General features: G+C 42.1%; 1 protein-coding gene across 18 annotated transcripts in view; it reads left to right on the top strand.

Annotated features, from left to right (window-relative positions):
• The first annotated feature begins 223 nt into the window (after positions 1 to 223).
• The window catches only part of BMPR1B (bone morphogenetic protein receptor type 1B), a 228,445-nt gene continuing 216,763 nt past the window's right edge, over positions 224 to 11,905 (top strand). For 11 of the 18 annotated variants that reach the window (XM_085579101.1, XM_085579099.1, XM_085579094.1 and 8 more), the window contains exon 1: positions 225 to 433. The gene's annotated coding sequence lies outside the window, so the exon portion shown is untranslated. Of the gene's footprint in view, positions 434 to 670; positions 9,427 to 11,905 lie in introns of those variants that run through there. The other 7 variants (XM_085579105.1, XM_085579097.1, XM_085579095.1 and 4 more) reach the window with 2 other exon arrangements.

The raw sequence follows: 11,905 nt of genomic DNA, 5'->3' as shown, positions 1-11,905 counted from the left end.
GCAGTAAATTGCTTCGCTTCTCTTAAATCTCCCCGTCCCGCCAGCCAAGCGCGGGGCCCTTGGGCGGGTGTGTGGGGACGGGGCGGCTGAGAACCGCGCTGGTGATGAATGGACAGGGCAGCCCGCCCGTGCCGCCCCGGGGCTCCGCAGCCCCCCGGCAGTGGCCGGGGGAGCGGCGGCCGCGGGGGGCGGGAGGAGGAGGAGGCGGCGAATCCTGGTCCGGCTGGCCGGGTGTGCGAGCACTAGTGGGAGCTGGAGAGGGCGAGAGGAGGGGAGAGAGACCCAAGCCACCCCGATCCCGAGCAGAGCGGCTGCGAGCCGGGCGGGAAGGGGGTGTGCGCGGCAGGCAGCGCCGGCAGAGGACGGGGGAGCCTGGGCAGAGGAGGCAGCAGCCCCGGCAGAGGAGGGCAGCCCCGCGGAGCCTTCGCAGGCGGTGAGGACGGAGAGGAGCGGAGCCGGGCGGGGAGCAGCTGCGGCGGGGCGGGCGGCCCGGGGTGCAGGGGGATCCCGGGGGTGCCGGGCCTGCGAGCCCCGGGAGTGCTGCGGGGGCCGCGCCCCGAACGCGCCCGGCGTTTTCCATCCCCGCCGGGAGCTTGGGGAGCCGCGGCTGCCCGGCCCCCGCCGTGTCCCGTCCCGTGCGCGGCTCGGAGCGCTCGCCCCGGGCTGCCCGAGCCTGCCCCGGGCTGCCCGAGCCTGCCCCGGGGCGAGCGCCGTGGTGAAGCCTGTGGGTGGCCGCAGGCTGCTGGGACCGGGCTGCCGGACCTGCTCTTCGGGCGCACGCTGCGCCTGGCTTGATACGAGCTCGTTACGCTCGCACGTCAGAAGCTGGCGGTCTGCAGCGCTCCCGAAATGAACTTTTAAATCAAAACGCCAGTTTGTTAAGGTACAGCTTGTTTGGTAACTGACGACGTGGAGGGCCCTGTGAATCTCTGGGAAGCGGGAATCTCTCGCGCTGCAGTACGGTATTGTTAACTCACAGACTTTGTCGCTTGTCATGGACTGATGTGAACTCTGCTTTACCGGCCGGATTATGGCAGTCGATGTCTTCGTTGGTGATGTTCGGAATCATAGCGTTAAGCCACTCGGTTTAAGGACCTGCTGAATGCAAATGAGAGAAAGTGTCACTGTTTCAGAATCTCTTGTAGTTAAAACCAGAGGTCTGTCTAAGCGTCCCGGATCTGACGGTGCAAAAAGCAGTGCCTGAGGGAGAGTAAAAATAAGATGGGCATGTAAGGATAATTTGCCAGAAGGCTCTCTCAGCATGCAATAATTTCCAGCTTGGTTGTTTCCTAAGGGAGAGCTGGTGTCTTCATGGCACTCACTGATTTTTCCTTTCCATGAGCTGCCCTGAGTGCCCCTTGACACTGCATAAACTTTTAACAATGTGCCGTGAGAAGGAAGTTCACAGCTTTAACTTTACACTGTGTCAAACCCCATAGCATTTTATTCTGAACTTCTGACAGTACCTATGTCTTGACAGAGTTAGTGCAGAACTGGTCTCTGTTCCTCTCTGTCTCATTTACACTTTTATATACTTCCAGAGCGTTCTCTGTTGTCTCCTTTTTAGGCCAAAATGCTCTCTTTTATGTTGCTTCAAGTGTAGCTGAAGAGGAGGGAAATGAGCAGAGCCATAGTTATTTTCTGAGAATGGACCATTTTGAATGCCAGGCATGTTAAAGTTAGGATGTTGAAAGCTACAGTCTCAGTGAGTAGCTCATGGGAGCAGCGTGCATTAGCATGACAGAATGGCTACCATGTGATTGCCTACAGAGGACAAAATCTCCTCTGACTGATGGCCAGCATGGCTTTACAGCACCAAGTATTCCTCCTCTTTTACGGCAGAGGTGCATGTGCAGGGAGTGAGTTTCTTTCAGAGGTTTTTGAAAGCAAGCAAAAACCCCAACCAGCATTTTGCTATTAGAGTGATATGATGGATTCATAATGTGTTTGTAAGAAGATTCTCTGGTTTTTGTGTTGAAATTTTGCATTGTTAGGAAACACTTTTGCAGTTATTTCAAAATAAGAAATCCATCACAGTAAATACGACCGAAGGACCTTGGCTCTTTTCCCACAACCTACTGCCCTGCTTGGCTTTAGCTGAGCTACCCTTGGTTGACACTTGTGCAATTGGAGAAAAGAAACCTCTCAGGGCTTTGGGGTAGCTGTGTCTGTACTTATCTGTGTGTGTAATCCTGGCTTATAGCAGTCCTTCCTGTGGGTCAGTATGCTGAATGATCTGGCTTCGAGTTGGCTCTTAAATACATGCTTCATTTTAAGGATTTGGGAGGGGGCCCATTTTAATTGGTGCACTTGTTTAATTAAAGTGATGCATGTTCTGGGGCCTTTGCTGCAGCAAGACTGGAGCATTCATCTCTTAACAGAATCGAGCCCCCAAGTTTTGAAACTGCCTTTGAAAGAGCTTTGACTGGTGATGATGTAAGCTGACAGATTCACAAAGGCTATTCCCAGCATCTAGTCTTTCTTGCCTGTTTCCGTCATTCTTCCCTGTGTATTGTTTTCTAGGAATACAAAACAAGACTTTCAATAAGTAAGACAAAATATTTGTTTCCAGGTGGAAGGAAAAAATGAGAGGAAGTCTGATGCTCAGGTGGGAAATGATGTTACTACTCCCAAGAAATAAGATGAACTTTTTTTTTAGGAGAAGGTTTGTGAGCTGCTCTGTGTCTGAACCACTGCTTGCTTGATGCTGACTACAAAGCACTTGTCCAGACTGTAAATCCTGTGGGGAAGGGGCTGCTTTGCTTTGTCTTGCAAATGTGATACTTAATGCAGTGTGCTGGGGAGAGTGAAGAGCTGCCTCTGGGTCCAGCCTGTGCTGCTGCTGACAACAGCATTCTAACTTTACAGCTTTCAAACAGAATATGGACCAAGCCAGAAAAGTCTCCAAAAACTTGTAATAGGGATTTTCTACCAATCTTAGATTAATTGCAAGGATAGGATAGTATATAATCAACATGGTTATCTTGGTTGTCATTACTCTAACTTACAAAGTTGGTGAGGGTTTAGCGATATATTAGAAGTGACTCATAAGTGCCAAAATGTGCTGTAAAAATGGCAAATATAGAACAGAAACAAGATCTATTAGTGATACCCCATAAAGCAAACTATAAAATATATCTTAGACTTATTACCATTTTGTTCCTTTTCAGAAGATATGAGCTATTTTTAAATTGTCTCAAACAAACTGAGAATCTTGCTGCTGATAGGCAAAATTTGGAAGAAACTGATTTGAAAACACTGCAGTTTAGTCTAATGTTCACATGTGTCAAGCTTTGTTTTTTCCTAATGCATGTTTCAGATTGGGCTTCATTCTGGTGAGCTCTTTCCTCTTGCTGTTTTGTATTTGGTTGAGGTGGCAAAAGTGTAATGAGGATTATAGGATAAGTTTTGAAAAAGTCTTGAAATTGTAACCTTCTGATGATATCTATGAATTGCATTGTGCTATATATCAATAACCTTGTTCTTTTGAGTGCCTTAAAGGAGAAAATATTTATCTATGACAGCATCTGAAAGTGCTGGACTCCTTTGTAATAAGGAAATGATTTTGAGGTAACTAAAATACCTTGTAATGTAGTGTTTGATTACATTATACCAGTTTTTACATGTGTCACATTACTGAGCTTACTTTTCTCAGCTTAAAGTGTCAACACCTCATCAAGCTGTAAAAAAAAATTCCTACGTGATCAATTATTCTTTATGATCAGCCCATGCCAGAGTGTGCATGCACACCCAGGTGCAAGTGCTTGCACAGAGTGGAGCATGTCTGTGTTTCTGGTAATACAGGCAGCATGTTCTAATTGCTGTCATGCACAGACTGTCATGTAATTGCACTGTCATGCAATGCTGTGTTGCAGGATTTTAATGAGCAGCTAAACCCAGAGGAACCTCTTTCCTTTGGTGCTGTGTCTCATGGCTGGGGTCCCCAGTTTGTCGCTGCTCTGGTGTTTCTCTCACAAGATCATTCACAAGGGCTGTATGCTCAGCCCAGCTGCCTGCTTTGCTGCTGCTTGTCACAGTGAATATCTCTTAGGCCTCCAAGCTTATGTCAGATTTGGTTATAATTGACCAATAGACTCAGAACTTACTAGAGAGGGTCTGGCAGATGTGTTTATCCACAGATAAGCAAGTCTAAACATTGCCTTGGGAAAGTAGGCTGAAGGAGTTATTTTCTTTGGAGTCGAGATGCAAAGCAAGTCCTCATCTGGTGGTACAATGGCCAGCAGGGAGGGCATTTGCATGGAAGTCATGGTCACAATTCCGAGCCTTACATGATGGGTCTTTTGGAATCATCTGTGGCAGCTTGCAGGACTGCAGATACAGGTCCACAGAGTCTGCAAATTCTAAATGTAGTGAACAGGCTGGAGCAGCAATGTGAGAGCATTGGAGAGCATAGGTTCACCCTTCATGTGTTTTGGAAAGCTTTTCCAACAGTGAATGAATTTTAGTATGCAGGGACATGAATGACACAGGTCTCAGGAAGTTTCTTCCCCTGAAACTGACTGTGTTACACATTAAAATTAATTCAGTGCTGAAGTCAAAATGCATTGCTACAAACCTCGACTCTGTGATGCCATTAAGCAAAAGACACAAAAAGAAATATTCTTTGGTGTTCAGAAAAATTTCACATCTAAAGCCTAAAATACAAACCAGATTGTATATAAGACATATTTGTAAAGTAGCCACTTAAAAGTTTTTAAAAGGTTAAATAATTCAAGACCTATTCCCTCAAGCTACAAACGTATTTGTTCATGCATAACTTCACTAAGGAATACTTATGTGAATAAAATTATGCACTTATAGGTTTGTAAAATGAAGACTGTAATTAGCTCTAGGTTAATTCCCCTGCTTCCTAATTAAAAACACACAGGTCAACTAAGGATCAAAGGAGATATTACCTTTGTGATTATCTACCTTGGCAGAAGTAGCTGTTCTGATAAATATTCCAATTTCACTATAATCTGACCTTTTGTCCAATTTTCTTTCCCTTATCCTTGTCAATTTTGGCCGAGAAAAAAGTGTTGTATTTAAAACAGACCATGAAAAGGCAAAATGCTGAATCTCATAGTTTGGGCACGTATGTCTTTTAGGGGAAAAAAACCCTGGTGGGTGAAAAAGTATATTTATTTGCCTTGAATTGATAATGTGTACATGAGCTGGATCTGGCCACTTTGTTTATTTGTCTCTGCTAAGTACACAAATACAGCTTTATTTGTAACTAGATAGAAAAATACACTTTCCTTCATGTGTGTGACAATTTACCTCTTCCCCAACAAAGTAGTGATGGAATGGTATGCAGAGGTGTGCATCTAGAGTACAGGTCAGAGGGTATCCCCATACCTACATGCTAAATCTTTGCTGGTCAGATTTGCTTCAGAGCCCATTGAGTGTAGGCTCTGTAAGCATGTGAGAAGATTTGGACACTGCAAAAAAATACTTGCTTCTGTGCCAGATGTATTGCAAAACCAGGACAGTGTAATGGAGATAAGGTTAATTAGCTATTTGCATTTGCTACTGAAGTTGGATGAATAGGGTTTTTTCCCTAACAGGGAATTTCTCTTCAGGCATAACTATCTGGTAGTTTGTTAAACTGAGTAGAGCAATACTTTTATAGCCTGCAGAAATACAATTAAGTGTGTGCAGCAGTCATAGACTTCTTTTATTCATAGGCAAGTCTTGCAGGGTCTTGTCCTACCAGAAAATCAAAGCGGAGGAACCCTTCAAGCTGAGGAGGGTTGTGCTGCTTCAAGGACATGCCACAGGATGGGTCCTTGTCATCTCTGTATCTCTGCTTCAGTCCAACGGTGTGCAGTCACAGGTAGCTGTTTTAAAGTGCTTTGAGACCCTGGGTCAAGAATGAGCTCAAGTCCAAGCTGCTGCTGTTGATGGACAGGATAAAACTAAGGTTATTTGGGAGATTGTTTCTCTTTCATAGTTTAAAATATTAATGCAAGCTGTCTTTTTCCTTTATTCACAAGCATTCCTGGGTAGACATTCAGGGCTACTGCATTCAGCCCCTTGCAACTATTATGAAATTGAAACTTTGAATCCGAGTTGTGCTTAGAATTTAAAATACTGGTATGATTTCTGTCTGAATGATGGTAAGAAGGGCTATCTTAAGATTGCCTCTGTGATTTCTGCATGTAGACTACAGTCTGTTGAGCTTGGTGGTTTTCACAGGACACCCATCACTCTCACATGAAGTGAACTTCTAATGGTAGGAAACATTCACAGGATCATAGAACCCTGGTCACCACTAGTCACTGGCCTCCAGCTGGATTTAACTACCTTCATCACAATTTCACAGTGTTCTCCCAAAGACAGCTCATGGTGTGGATGTGTGCATTCCTCACTGGGCAGAAAACTGCTTGGACAGCTGAGCCTTTTCCCTTATCCCAATAGAGTCACTTAGTCTTTCTTTCCACAAGTATTGATCTTCTTTTTTGAGTTAGTCTTGCTGCAGACATCATCACTTTATTAGAGTGAAAAAGCAGCACCAGCATTTTCCTCCAGAATTGTGGTATTAATTGGAAGTGGATGGCAAACCTTGTGGGTCTTTCTTGGGGTTAAATATTCTTGTAAGACATGTGAGTTCTGTTTGTGAGCAGCAATGGCATCACAGAGCTACACATCTGTATTTCATGGCAGGGACAGGTTTGTGCTTTTCCTGACAGCTGTCACAGCAGCAGGTAGGTTCATATTTGTGCCTTTGAAGAGGAGGAGGATCACATTTTAAACCTGAAGCTAATTAACTTTTCTCTGATAACCATGTATAACAACTGTTTAGGCTTGTCTATATTCCTTGTCTTCCAGAACTAAGTCAGAGCCATGGAAAATACACCCCAAAATAATAGTTTACAATGGGGATTATGCAGTATTGTTGGGCTGTTCAATGTAGTAAGGATGCTGGTTGAGGACATGCAGAAACAAGTAGTTTACTCCAATTAAGAATTAAAATTATGAAGATAACCTTTATAACTTTTTACCCTGGAAATCCATTGCCAGGGAGTAATCAAACTTCTCTATGACTGACTTATGGAATTTCTTAAGGCTGCTTCATTTTGAAAAAAATCTCTCCTGACAAGAAACAACGTGATCTCAATGATACATACACATGCCTATGTTTTGAATGTGTAGGATTTTCTTACAACTTGCTGTTTTTAAGGCTTTGCAGAAAAAAACTTTAATTGAAAATTAGTTTAATTGAAGACTAACACAGCCCCAAAACCAAGGCAATAGAAAGAATAGTTTCTAATCCTCTGGATTTTAAACTTTATTCTTTTTTTTTTAATGCTTGAATTGTGAGCTGTTATATTTTGTGTGTACAAAATGCCATAATTTTTACTGAACTTGATGCTTAATTTGTGCATAAAGGTTTTTCTAGCTTTCTGCAGAAAATAACTGGGAGTGTGGCTGTGGCCAGCCTCACCCCCAGTGGGCTACAGCTGTGAGCAGCAGGTGAGCAGCACTGACAGCAATGAGCCGTGGAGTGCCCAGGGGCACTGACCATCACCAGAGGGAGCAGAGGGCACACAGGTGCCACGCAGGAACAGGGGGGTATGAAAGGTTGGGCTGAAGAACAAGAGGGGCAGATGCTTGCAGCCTTCTGCAGTGGTGTGGTGTTACTCTGTATGAGGAGATGCTTGCAGCCTTCTGCAGTAGTAGGTGTTCCTCTGTATGTGTTGGAGCTTTCTGAAGTTGTATGGTGATACTCTGTGCATTGTGACTGTCTCAACTGCAATGTGTTCTATGACAAGTTTGTGCATAACTCAATTTTTCTGATTCACCTTGCCATTTCAGACATTGTGACTTAGAATAGTGTGAACAAATGAGAGCTTGTCAAAAGGGTTTGATCTATTTTATCCTGTCCTTCTGCTCTCAAATGGTGCATATATATTTGAAATTATTAATCCCAATGTAATTTATTTCCTTAGCAGCATTTCAGCTGTTTAGATGAACCATTCTTGGCATTTCTTCTCTCTCACTGCAAATTTCACTGTGACTCTACTTGTGTGGATTGATATATTCTCACAGGTTCAATCATTGATGCTAAATTCTTTTAGAAGTTGGCACTGCATGCAGGCAGGAGTTGTCTTACATGTATTTAATGTATTTAAATGCCTTTTGAAATGTTTGATTGGAATTTTTTTATCATACTTAAATGCTGGACTTGGCTTGAGGTGAAAAGTAAACTGTAAGTACTCTGATGGATGAAAAGTAGTACTGTGAAGGATAAACTAATGGCATGAAAGCTGAGATAGGCTTTTAGAAGTGTTTTGCCATAAAATTAAGGCTCTAAATGGGCAGTTGCTTTGGGAATAGTTGGAGCATTTGAGAAACTGCTGTGCCTAGCTCCTCTTTTTATTGTTCTTGCTGAAAGATAGGGTCCTCAGCACTCTCAGCAGGTGGGATTGTGCCTGGTCTGCATCAGTGCAAAGGCACCTGCCTTGTTTTGTCTCTTGCTCCAGCTGTGAGGTGGCATAACCTTACTCCTTGTCCTCAAGCAAGGTGAGGTAATCCTCTGGTGAAGTGTGGATTAGGCTGGCTGACTAGCACAGCAATGAACAATTGATGCTGTCTGCCACAGAAATGAATTCCCTTTCTCTCTGACTCCAGAAAAAGCTACACATGCAAATGGTGCCTAAGATATGTCCATAGCTAGAGATGGAGAGGTTTAGAATTTTAAATTTTTTTTTGTAGGGGCAACTAATAGTTTAAAGAATACTTTTTAAAAAAAAAAAAAAAACTTTGAAAACAGCACAAGGCAGTATCCAGGAGGTAGAATAGAGGAGATCCAGACACAGTCATACCAACAGAGGTCCTGCAAAATTACCTCAGTAGGCTGATAACAGTCATACAACATGTAGAACTCAACAGGTGATGTGTTACTGGTGCTAGGTGCTGAGATCCCCAGTGCACTGAACACATGTAAACGAAACACTTCAGTACCCTGAAACAAATTCTTAATGTTGTCTGAAGGTACAGCTAAAGGTGAGTGCTGTCAGTGTAACCCTGGGGAGAAAAAACTCAGAAAAGTTCAGGACTCCTCCTGCTTCTGGTTCTCACATTGGCCAAGGACAGAAGGGATGGGCTACTTCAGGCTGCAGCTGTCTGTATGTTCTACTAATGGTTGGAGATAATAGTGAGCACTGGCCATGGTTATAATAAAATCCTTGAGGGATGTGCACAGCAGTTCCTGTGTTCATTCCTGGTGACATCAATTTTGGTGTTGATTTTTTGCTCTCTAACAGATGCTGATCCAGTTACCTGTTCTCTGTAGGTGTAAGAATTGACTAAGCTGTGGCTTTTCTTTTTTGTGGGGACTGGAAATTATCACTGGAGAGTTGCCAGCAACTTCAAACTACATCTTAAACAGCATGCAGTCTGTGAGCTGTGTCATCAGATAAGGTGAGGTGGTGAGGAATGAATAATAAATACTTGTCAGGAGTGGAGAAAGATTTTGCACAGAATAACTTTTTCTGAATCTCATCATCCTTTCCATTTTTTTTCTAAGTTGAAGCATCAGTCCAATACAGTAATTTCTTTGTGGTATTTCTTTAGTAAAACTCTTAGAAAAACTATGTTTTCCAGTCCAATTAAAAAAATATTTGAATAGCTAGTTTGCATATTTTACTGTGATTTTTTGCATTAATACTCCAAGAGAGAAATTGTATTATTTAAATTGAAAGAAATTATAAAAAACAGATCTGTCTTGCAAAATACATTTTTAAATTATTCTATTAAAGTATGAGGCACTCTTGTTAAAGGTGTTGCAGTGACAACTCCTTAATTGACTAGTAAGAAGTAAAATAAATGGGCTGCCTGTTTAATGAGTGAAATAATTAATTGATAGAAGCTGTCATACTATTTCTGTAACAAATGGAAGTGTTATTTCAATTTCAGTGACTTTATCTCCCCTTCCTGTGCAATTTCACTTCTCTTCCAGCTGCTAAGCTCTTTCGTACATTTCCCCAGTTCCTTCTCTCTCTCAATGATAGTCCTTCCTGAACAAAAGCAACCAGTTTCTGTGCTTGTTGTCAAATAAGCCAGTCTCAAATTTTTCAACTGCACTCTAGAAGATCGTCCTTTGTGTACTTTGAAGACTTTTGTTGAGTATTAGCTTAGCAGTATTCATGGCACTTAATGATAATAATTTCCCGTCTGATAAATGCCTGTTTATAGTAGCTCTTTTCCAAATCCATTAATTAAGAAAGGTTTTTAACAAAGTGATAAATGTAACTTTGATTTTTGATTGAATGTACCATATACAAAGAATACAATCCTGTTCATCAGTGAGTACATGACAGATACGCTTTAGAGTGCATAAAAATACTAGGAGAGTATGTCAAACAATAGGATATTCTTCTAGACAATCTTGCTGAAATTGTCTTGCACACTCTTGTTTTTGCAGTGTTGTGGCTTGCCTCCTCCTGTCCTTCCTGGTCCTGACTGAATTAGGTTATCACTGTGGGGAATGCCTCCTAGCTCCTGTTAATGCAGGGCTCGCTCAAAGCCAGTCCTTGCACAGGAGGAGTTAGATGGAATTTATTTTCTTTCTTTTAGCATGGTAGAACTCACAGTGGCATTCACTTGTGTCCATTGTTGAAGGCCAAAGAAATTATATGTAAAAACAATATGTTTTGCTTCTTTCTGAGAAACATAGAGAAGCCTCATTTCGTTGTAGCAGTCTTCTGGGAGTTGGGAATGGAGATAATCCCCTGTGGCACAGATAACAGTCATGTGGCCTTTATCTCAGTCATTTCCCTTTTCTAATCAAGATTTTGAGGCAGCTGCTCCTCCTTTGGATCTGCTTTTGAAAGTAGTGTTTGGACTGGATCCCCAGTTGCATCTCTGAATTCTTTTTACTGAGTTTTTCCAATTAGATGCAGATTCTCTGACTATTGTGTTTTGTTGATCAGATGGCATTTGCAAAGCCTGTGAACTGCACCCATGTAGACTTTCTTCGTTCTTCAAACCATAACATTTCCTAAATAGTGTTATCATAGAGGATAGAAACCATTCTGGAAGTGGTTTCCATGAGTGTTATTCTCTGCCTTATCTTTAAAGCTGCTTTGTTATTTTTTCATAGAGGTTCATCTGATGCTGGAACTGTCCAGGAAATAGGGCCTCACAATAGTGAGAATATAAATCATGTTGAGCTCTTAGCTTTGAGAGTTTCTCAAATTCCTGTCTGTCTTGAGGATTGTGATTTTATTTTTTTTCCCCAAGCCCTTACCTTTTCTTCAAGTCTAAAAGGATTTAAGATTTCTCTTAAACATCTGGTCATTACATTTTCATGAGGAAGGTTTGCTCTTAAAATAGCATTTTTTTAAACCATTGTGTACTTTCTGTAGGTGGTCAACATATGCTGGGGCCAGCTGACTGACTGACTAAAAAAATTAATGTGTTTATTATTTATTGAATGTACAATTGGTTTTTTTTCACTCAATTTCTTTTTTTCAAATGAAACTTGGTATTGCTTGGTCGTTGTGCAGCCTAGATAACTTCAGACCTTAATTTTTACCTTACCAGATGTGTAATGCTCATGAGTTATGAGGAAGGAATTGCAATAGATGATAGGAAAGGTCTGAAAATAAAGCAACAGCTGATTTTGTTCAGTTCAAAATGACCCTGCCAAAAGAGGCAAATGATATCACAAGCTGGAAGGTCATTGTTTCTTTATAGACTTTTAAAATACATTTTTATCCAAAAAATACATGGAGAAACTCGAATGATAACTTTAAACTCATGGGAAGCAAGCATCCTTAGCTATTCAGAAATCTTCAAAGCTGCTGACAGGAAGGAGATCTGACTTTATCTTAATGGATATGATCAAATACCTCACTGCTACTGTCAGGTATGTGCAATGGTGCATTTTGCAGTGTTC

Source organism: Lonchura striata, chromosome 4 (assembly GCF_050655825.1).
Source record: "Lonchura striata isolate lonStrDom1 chromosome 4, ASM5065582v1, whole genome shotgun sequence".
Classification (NCBI taxonomy): Eukaryota; Metazoa; Chordata; class Aves; order Passeriformes; family Estrildidae; genus Lonchura; species Lonchura striata.
Note: the sequence above shows the minus strand (reverse complement) of the source record. Positions and strands in the feature narration are given on the sequence as shown.